The sequence below is a fragment of the Arachis ipaensis genome, chromosome B9 (genome assembly GCF_059453495.1).
Source record: "Arachis ipaensis isolate K30076 ecotype BB chromosome B9, ASM5945349v1, whole genome shotgun sequence".
Taxonomy (NCBI): Eukaryota; Viridiplantae; Streptophyta; class Magnoliopsida; order Fabales; family Fabaceae; genus Arachis; species Arachis ipaensis.
In genome coordinates this window covers 80,266,411-80,275,684 of record NC_142444.1, presented here as the reverse complement: position 1 = coordinate 80,275,684, position 9,274 = coordinate 80,266,411, and the positions used below count along the sequence as shown (strand labels likewise).

General features: G+C 41.0%; 1 non-coding gene across 1 annotated transcript; it reads left to right on the top strand.

Annotated features, from left to right (window-relative positions):
• Positions 1–8,228: 8,228 nt before the first annotated feature.
• LOC148545154 (small nucleolar RNA R71) lies at positions 8,229–8,332 on the top strand. Its single transcript, XR_015901881.1, has one exon. It is a non-coding gene; the product is annotated as a small nucleolar RNA R71 (small nucleolar RNA).
• The last annotated feature ends 942 nt before the right edge of the window (positions 8,333–9,274 follow it).

Sequence of the window (9,274 nt, the reverse complement as noted above, 5' to 3'; positions counted from 1 at the left end):
GTCGCGTGGGAGGCCAAAGTTCCCACATGACGCGGTCGCATCAATGACGCGGTCGTGTGGGGTCAAATTATGCTAAAGGCGTGCCTCCAGCTACGCTCTCGCATGACTCTCTGTTCAATTCTTTTCTTCCCAACACACTAGTGACGCGGACGCGTCAACGACGCTGCCACGTCGCATGCGTGTTTTTTTTATTTTTTTATTTTTTTTATGCAATTATGCAGTATGCAATGCTAATGTAGATGCTATGAATAATTACAGGTTCAATAAAATTAAAATAAAATAAAAACAAACAACATGAAATAAAATTGAAAAAGAAACGATCATACCATGGTGGGTTGTCTCCCGCCTAGCACTTTTAGTTAAAGTTCTTAAGTTGGATATTTGGTGAGCTCCTTGTTATGGTGGCTTGTGCTTGAATTCATCCAGGAATCTCCACCAATGTTTGTGATTCCAGTAACCTCCGGGGTCCCAAAATAGGCATGTAAAGCCCTTAAGAAGCTTCAAACAGATTCTTAGGCTCCCGGGGTGACAAATGTCAGAGTAGATTCCAGGATCCCAAATCTTGCTTTTACAACCGTCTTCAAGTTGATTATCATGATTCCATCCGGGTGGTTCAGCTTTAGAATTCTCACTGTAGCATCCAAACAACTTCCTAGACCCATTCAATTGAGCTCTACACCAACCTTTGCGTTTAAACTTAAAGCTTCCAACCATAATGAACCTTGCAGGACAATTCTTACCACTGACCATCTTCCTCTTACTCTTAATGTCACAAAGAGCTCTAAGTTGACCATTCATCTCCAGTAGCTCATATTCAAGTGGAATTAGAAAGCTAAGGGATATGAATTTTACCCACTTGAATGTTATGAAGGATGATGGCAACTTAGGGGGAGGAGTCTCCAATAACTTTGGCAAGGTGATTCCAAGCTCCACTCCCTTGTGCTCTTTGACAACTTCCACCTCTTTGCAAGCTTCTTCAATTTCAACCTCTTCCTCTTGGTAGCTTTCTTCCAATTCAATCTCTTCTTCATTGCGTACCAAGGGCATGGGAGGCTGTGCTTCCTCTACTTTAATCTCCATCGCTTGATCGACCTCTTCCAAGTCCTTAATCATGATATGCCTTGGAGGTTGTACACCCTGATGCACGGAAAACTTGTCTCTCAACAATCTCCTTTCGGTAAGTGTACCGAATTTGTCGTCAAGTAAAAACTCACAATAGAGTGAGGTCGAATCCCACAGGGATTGATTGATCAAGCAACTTTAATTAGAAGAATGTTCTAGTTGAGCGAATCCATAATTTGGGTTGAGAGTTGCAGAAAATAAAATGGCGGGAACGTAAATAACAGAAAAGTAAATGCTAGAATTAAAGGACTGGAAGTAAATGACTGAAAATAAATTGCAGAATTGTAAATGGGAATGAGGGATTTGCTCATAAAAGTAAATGGCAGAAATTAAAGAGAATGGGTAAGATCAGAGATGGGGAGTTCATTGGGCTTAGGAGATGTTGCAATTTTCCGGATCAAGTTCATTTTCATCTCTTCCTCAATCAATGCACTCATTGATCTCCTTGGCAATCATAAGTGATTGAATTACAATTTCTTGCAATTCAATCTCTCAAATCTTGATCAATAGCCAATTCCTTGGTCAATTGCTCATGAGAAGAGATGAAGTATGGTCATTGATTATACCACATGCATTTCCCAAATCAAGTATTGAGAGGGTTATAGTCACATACCCATCCAAACCCAATTTGGTCCAGCATGAGAAAGCATTTCTAGCTTGATCTCTTCATTCCTCTTTCAAGGTTCAAAAGAGATCCAAGTTTGAATAGCTTCTCTTCCATGATAACTACTCAATGGGATGAAGATCGAAAGCTTTCAAGTAAAATCAAGAGAAAAGATAGAAGAAGAATAATGAAAATTAGTATTGATCCATCAAATTACAACAGAGCTCCCTAACCCAATGAAAGGGGTTTAGTTGTTCATAGCTCTTGAAAATGAAAATAAAGATGGAGAATACATCATAGAACTAGAAGTTGCAGAGAAAGTAAAATACAGAGTGTAATTCTCTTTTTTCAACTTTTCGAACTCTCCTTTTAACAATTCAAAGCTACTCCTATATATACTACTCTTCTCAGCTTCTAGTTTGCTCTTCAAGTCTTGGGCCTTTGGATCTTGAGTTTGAAGCAGTTCTTTTCTTTATTTGGGCTTGGCTTTACTTGCAAAGAGAAAGTGCTAAGTGGGCAGAGACTTTAGCTCAGGGCGTTAGGGGTGTTAACATTTAGTGAAAGTATAAGTTCGAGAACGTTAGTGACACTTAACATTTTTACTAACGTTCCAATGTACCCCTTTGCCTCACGTTAGAGCCCACGTTAACTAGGTTAACGTGGCTTCTAACGTGGCCTTGCCAAACTTCGAGAACGTTAGTGACACTCAACATTGTCACTAACGTTCCAGTGTGCCCCTATTTGCTTCACGTTAAAGCCCACGTTAACTAGGTTAACGTGGCTTCTAACGTGGCCTTGCCAAACTTCGAGAACATTAGTGACACTCAACATTGTCACTAACGTTCCAATGTGCCCCTAGATCTCACGTTAGAGTCCACGTTAACTAGGTTAACGTGGCTTCTAACGTGGCCATTCTTAGCCATCCCAACGTTAGTGACAATGTTGAGTGTCACTAACGTTGGCTTATCATTCATTCCTCATCGTTAGCTTCCACGTTAACTAAGTTAACGTGGAAGTTAACGTGGCTCCTTGGGGGGTTGTGTGGTTGCTTCCAACGTTAGTGACAATGTTGAGTGTCACTAACGTTGTCGACAACTCTCACTTCTCATGTTAGCTCCCACGTTTACCAAGTTAACGTGGGAGTTAACGTGGTGTGTTGAATCCTTAGGCCAACGTTAGTGACAATGTTGAATGTCACTAACGTTGGCTTCTCTTCCCCCTTTAAAGTTAGAGGCCACGTTAACTAGGTTAACGTGGGCTCTAACGTGGCCACTCATGAGTGTTTGCCAACGTTAGTGACAATGTTAAGTGTCACTAACGTTGGCTCAACTTCCCTTCTCCACGTTAGAGTGCACGTTAACTTAGTTAACGTGACTTTTAATGTGGGCAATGATGGCTTTGAGAGTGTTATTGACAATCACTTTTCTCATTAACCTTGCAAGTTACCTCCCTTTCTTTGCTTCCTTTGGTCCTGAAATCAAGCAACAGAGTGCATCAAAGTTCTAGTCCAAGTCATGGGTAATGCAGCATACAATTTGTCACTAAATTCATGCAAAATCCTCATGAAATAATGTAAAATGCACAATGTATGCTTGAATCAAGGTGTAGGTGAATATCTACCCAAAACTAGCTTATTTCCTAAAGAAATGCATGAAACTACCCTAAAAACAGTAAAGAAAAGGTCAGTGAAACTGGCCAAGATGCCATGGCATCACAACACCAAACTTAAAGCTTGCTTGTCCCTAAGCAAGTGCTGGAACAAGAGAATGATGAATGGAATATCCAGAGGAATGAGTCATTCTTGTGGAAGTCATGTTACTGATTTTATGGTGGTTTCATACATAGCAACTTAGGTTCATTCCATTACTGGCTTTCAGACTTTTATCATGTCCCTAAACACTTACTTTGTTTACATCCCATGAGACTTTTATTCATTGATCCTTTTATTGTTATTTCAAGGGTTATTTGTGTTATTTAGGCTAAGTGCTCTGTAAGGGGCAACTCTTTAAGATAAGCTTTCGGCCAACACTCCCGAACCAGTTGCTTCAAGGTGCTAGGTGTTGAAGCACCCCTAAGGACTTACTCCCTCAAGTCTCTCCCCTATACATACACACCACAGGCATATAGTTCATTTATTTTCTTTTCTTGAAACCTTGGTGTCCAGTACCTCTTTGGGTTACTAAATGTTCTGTAGTGAGGGTTACTCTTGATAATGGATTTTCAGCTGATAATCCCGGGTTAGTTAACCCAAGTTACCAAGTGATAAAGCACCCCTGAGAGCTTATTCATCCAAGTAGATCCCTCACACAGGAGCACCACAGACACTTGTCTCAAGGTCCAAACCATTGGTGCCTAGCCTTATTGCTTACTCTTTTTCTTTTGTTTTTCACTTCCATTGTTCTTTCCCTTTTCTCTTATTAGGATCTTGTTATTAACTTAGTCTCATGGGTATATCCAAAGTCAAGTATTCAGGATAGATAGTTGTCCTCCTAGCCTTGTGGTTGAACCAACTTAGCTAACTTATGACTACCCCAAAGATTCATGAATACACTTCCACATTATGAACTCTACTCTGGTCATTTAAAAAAAACATAAACATTCTCTTCTTCATTTGATAAAAAAAAGGACAAGCATACAAGTAAGTTAAGGAGGATGCAGTGACATAAAGACTATCACACATAGACTTTCTTCAATACCAAAAACTTAAAAGACATAATTGAAAAAGGTTTAAACATAACATGGAAGCAAGTTCTATTTCATATAAGATCTTCCTTATTTAAAACATAGAGAAAGATGGAACAAAGAAGGAACTTCACCACCTTTTACTGTTGTGGATGTCCATGCACTTTTCCTTGCTTGTCCTCCTTGTTTCTTCTTGCATTTCCTCGCATCCTTGCCAATCTTGCTTGCTTCCAATCCTCAAGTGCCTTCCTCACTGACTCATGACTCTCTTCCACCCTTTGTCTTTCCTTTCGTGCTAATTCATCCTTCATTTCGTCATACTTGGCTATTCCTGGATGCAATATTGGCAGCTGTCCCACTAAGTAACCGAGCCTGGCTTGAGTGTTTATATGATGTCCTGTTTCGCTCATGTAAACTCCTTCTGCGAATGCCCTTTGCTCGTCCAATAGTTCTGCCTGTTCTATTTGTCTTCGATGCATCTCATGTATGTGCGCCCCTTGATGTGCTTGGATGTTGATTAGCCTCTGGGTGGATTCTTGTTGCTCGTTTTGCCTTTGTTCCATCCTGTTGAATATTTTTCCCCATTGTTGTCCTTGACTTAGTTGCTGTTCCATCATTTGCCTTTGCCACTCACCTTGCTGAGTCATCCATCTTGAAAGTGTTTCCTCTTGCTGCCCCATCATCTGTAGTTGAAGCTCTTTCTGTGCTCCTTGGCTTTCCAAATATTGTCTAGACAAGCCATCAATGGCCTCCTGCAATTGGTGCATGTCCAAGGCCTGTTGTGCTTGACCCTCTAAGACTTGTCCTTCCACTACTTGAGGGGCTGTTTTCTTCATTTGCTTCCGCTGAAGCAGAGGGGATGCTGCAGCTTTCATCCTTCGTACAGTTATTGGGATGCCTTCCTTTATCCACATGGGGTTCTCATCTTCAAAAACTACCCCAGCTTTCTTGCATATTCGGTAAATAGTGCTGGGGTAACCTAACGTTCCTCTTGAATCGCTTTTCTCTTCCATCTTTCTAATACCTTCAGCTATGAGTTCATGAACCTTGATTTCTCCTCCCTTTAGTATACAGTGCACCATTGTGGCTCTCTTGACATTCACCTCCGAGTTGTTTGCAACTGGGAGAATAGACCTTCTCACTAGCTCAAACCACCCCTTGGCTTCAGGAGTGAGATCTGTTCTCTTGATGAACTTTGGGTTATTTCCCGCACCCCTTTCCCAGTTAGCTCCTGGTACACAAATATCTTGCAGAATCTGGTCATAATTGGGGTTGTCCAATCTATCCCTTTTTATGCTCCTTTTCTTTTCCTATAAAGACAAACTAAGAAAAGTAAGAAAAGATATTAAAATGACCATATGAACTTTACGGCTAATATTAATAAAAGGGAAGAAAGGATTTGATTTTTTTATTTATGAATTCCAACTAACTAACTAACTATTGGTAGGTCCTTATATGCATCTTGGTGGCACCATGGGGTGACACCAAACTTAGTTTGAAGCAATGTGATGAAAAGTTTTGTTCAAAGCTCCCAAGACTAGCATGCATCTTGGTTTGCTTTGAACACCAAACTTGTTCTTCATTATATACTGCATGATAAAGATTTCACCAAGTGTTTGTCAAGTTTGGGTTGAAATTCATAAACATTGATTTATTCATTATTTTAAAAACATATAAAACATGGGTTGCCTCCCATGAAGCGCTTCTTTAGCGTCACTAGCTTGACGTTTTTCCTTCAACAGGGTGGTTGGTAGTGCTTAAAGTCCTCCCCTCTTGCTGTGGACTTATATCCATTGGTTGGATCAATGATCTCCACATGTTCTAGAGAAAGAACACTGTTGATAGTGAAGACCTTGGGTAACTGAGATGGTACAGTGGGGAGATTAGGGGGAATATCTAGGAAGTAAGCTGAGACAACTCTATCCCCTGGAGAGAAATCTTCCGTAGGGATTTTCTTGTTCCTCTACCTCCTTGGTACCTTCTTCTTTGTTTCTTTTGATGTTGCCTTCCCCTTGGTGACCTCTTTTTCTAAAGGAGTTGTGGTGCTGTCTTCACCTGCCTCTAGAGGTTTAGGTTCCTCCAACTTTTCCTTGAGTTGTGGCAATTGCTGTTTTCTTTGTTTATCTATTAAGGGGATCTCAAAATGAACTAGTTGTGCTTCAGTGCTTGTTTCCTCCTTCAGTGTCTCATTATCATTTGTGCTTAGTTCCTTGTCCTCTTGATCTGTTTCTTATGAGAGTTTGAAAACATTGAAGCTGAGTCGTTCATCATGGATTCTCAATATTAGCTCCCCTTTCTCTACATCGATAAGTTCTTTGGCCGTAGCTAGGAATGGTCTTCCCAATATGATTTGATGAGTGTGACTCTCTTCCATGTCCAGGATGACAAAGTCTGTTGGGAGAAAGTATTTCCCAACTTTTAGCAACACATTTTCCACCACTCCTATTGCTTGCTTTTGAGTTTTGTCAGCCAGTCTGATGATTACATCTGTGGGTATTATCTCATTGATCTGCAGCCTCTTTGCCAGGGATAAGGGTAGTAAGTTGATGCTGGCCCCTAAATCACATAGTGCTCTATCGAACATAGTTTCACCTATGGCACAAGGGATGTGAAAACTCCCTGGATCTCTTCTTTTTGTAGGCAACTCAGGTTGAATAAGGGCACTACATTCCTTGTTCATCACTATAGTCTGGCCTCCTTTGAGTGAGCTTTTCCTGGGAAGAAGTTCCTTCATATACTTGATGAATGCAAGCATTTGTTGAATTGTCTTGATGAATGGTATGTTCACATGCAGAGATGCAAACAAGTCTAGGAACCTTGAGTATATTCTTTTTCCCACAGCACCATTGAGCAGTTGAGGGAAGGGTGCATAGAGCATCAGCAGCTCTTGTTGTGAGATTTCTGGTTCTTGGCGATCTCTATCCTCCTCCTTTGTTGAGTTGTCTTCAGGTTATTTGCAAAGTTTGCCTTGCTTGTCTTCAGTCTCTTGATCACTCGCAGTGACCATTTTGCAATCTTCCCATCTTACTTTCTTTGCTTCTCCTTTGGGGTTTTTCTCAGCTAAATATCCCACCTGAAATTCCAGCTTCTTGATGGTCTCTCCCTGGTTCTTAATATTGGCTCGCACCTCCTCTTTGAACACCTTATTTTCTTGAATCTCTTGGCATATTCCTTCAAGTAGGGCTTCAATCTTAGAGGGCTTGTCATCAATTGATGAGTGATTCGGAGCAGATGTGCTATTTTGGTTTTGATAGGCGTGTGGAGAAGTGTTGTTGTGGGGGTGTTGAGATGTCCTCTGTGTGAATTGCTGGTGAGCTGCATTGTTGTTGGAGTTGTAACGTCTCTGGTCTTGGTTTTGATCTTGCTCACTTCCCCACCCAAAGTTTGGGTGGTTTCTCCATCCAGGGTTATAGGTCTTAGAGTATGGATCATAGTTTTTCCTTGGTGAATTCCCAATGTAGTTGGCTTGCTCCTGACTCCCCTCTGCTTCTTCATTCACTCCTTCTTGGGTTGTTGATGAAGTGGAGATTACTGCTACTTGGTTCATCTCCATCTTCTTGGTGAGGTCAGCCAGCTGCTGGGTAATGAGCTTGTTTTGGGCCAACAGAGCATCTACATTGTTTAGCTCTATTACTCCTCTTGTGTTCCCTCTTTCGGAAGCATAGAAGTAGTCGTTCTTTGCTACTGTTTCAATAATATCTATGGCTTCCTCAATAGTCTTCTTCTTGTTCAAAGATCCTCCAGATGAATGGTCTACGGCCTTCTTTGATCATAAGAGAGCCCTTCATAGAAAATGTGCAGTTACACCCATTCATTGAACATGTCAGGTGGACACCTCCTTGTTAAGTCCTTGAACCTCTCCCATGCTTCATATAGAGTCTCACCATCTTGTTGCCTGAAAGTTTGGACCTCAGCTCTCAGCCTATTGATTTGTTGAGGAAGGTAAAATCTTGCTAAAAATTTGTTCACCACGTCTTCCCAAGTTGTCAAGCTTTCCCTTGAGAAGGATTCCAGCCACTTGGCTACTTTGTCCCTAAGTGAGAATGGAAATAGGAGCAGTCTATACGCGTCAGGGTGAACACCATTAGACTTCACTGTGTCACATATTCTCAGGAAGGTGGTCAAATGTTGATTGGGGTCTTCTTGAACACCTCCTCCAAAGGAGCAGTTGTTCTGAACAAGGGTGATGAGCTGTGGTTTAAGTTCAAAGTTGTTGGCATGGATTGTTGGCTTTTGGATGCTACTTCCACAATTTCCTGGGTTTGGATTGATATAAGAGCCCAAAACTCTTCTATCCTCCCCAGCATGATTTGCTCTACCTCCTCCCCCATGGTTGTGATCCTCTTCTTCATGATGGTTTTCTATGTTGTCTTCCATGTTTGTTTCAAAGAATTCCTCTTCTTCCTCAGCACCAACCACTTTCTTTCCTCTTGCCTCCCTTCTTAATCTAAGAAAGGTCCTCTCAGGTTCAGAATCGAAAGAAGTTGAATCCCCGCTTCTTCTCCCTGTCATACAACCATCAAGTGCAAGCAAGAAAAGATAGGTGCAGAAAGTATTTGTGTCAGAATTACTGTTAGTTGTGGGTGATGCAATATATCAAACAGTTAGTGGGTTAACAAACAGAATTGAAAATAACAAAGTAAAACAAAAGAGTAGAGGCGGAAGGGAAGAAGTTTAACGAAAACAAAAAGTAAATCACTCAAACAGAAAATGAAATTCACAAAAATAAAAATGCTCAATCTAGTGATCTTCTAATTTAATCATTGTTGATGCACAATCAATCCCCGGCAACGGCACCATAAACTTAATGCACGGAAAACTTGTCTCTCAACAAATCTCCTTTCGGCAAGTGTACCGAATTTGTCG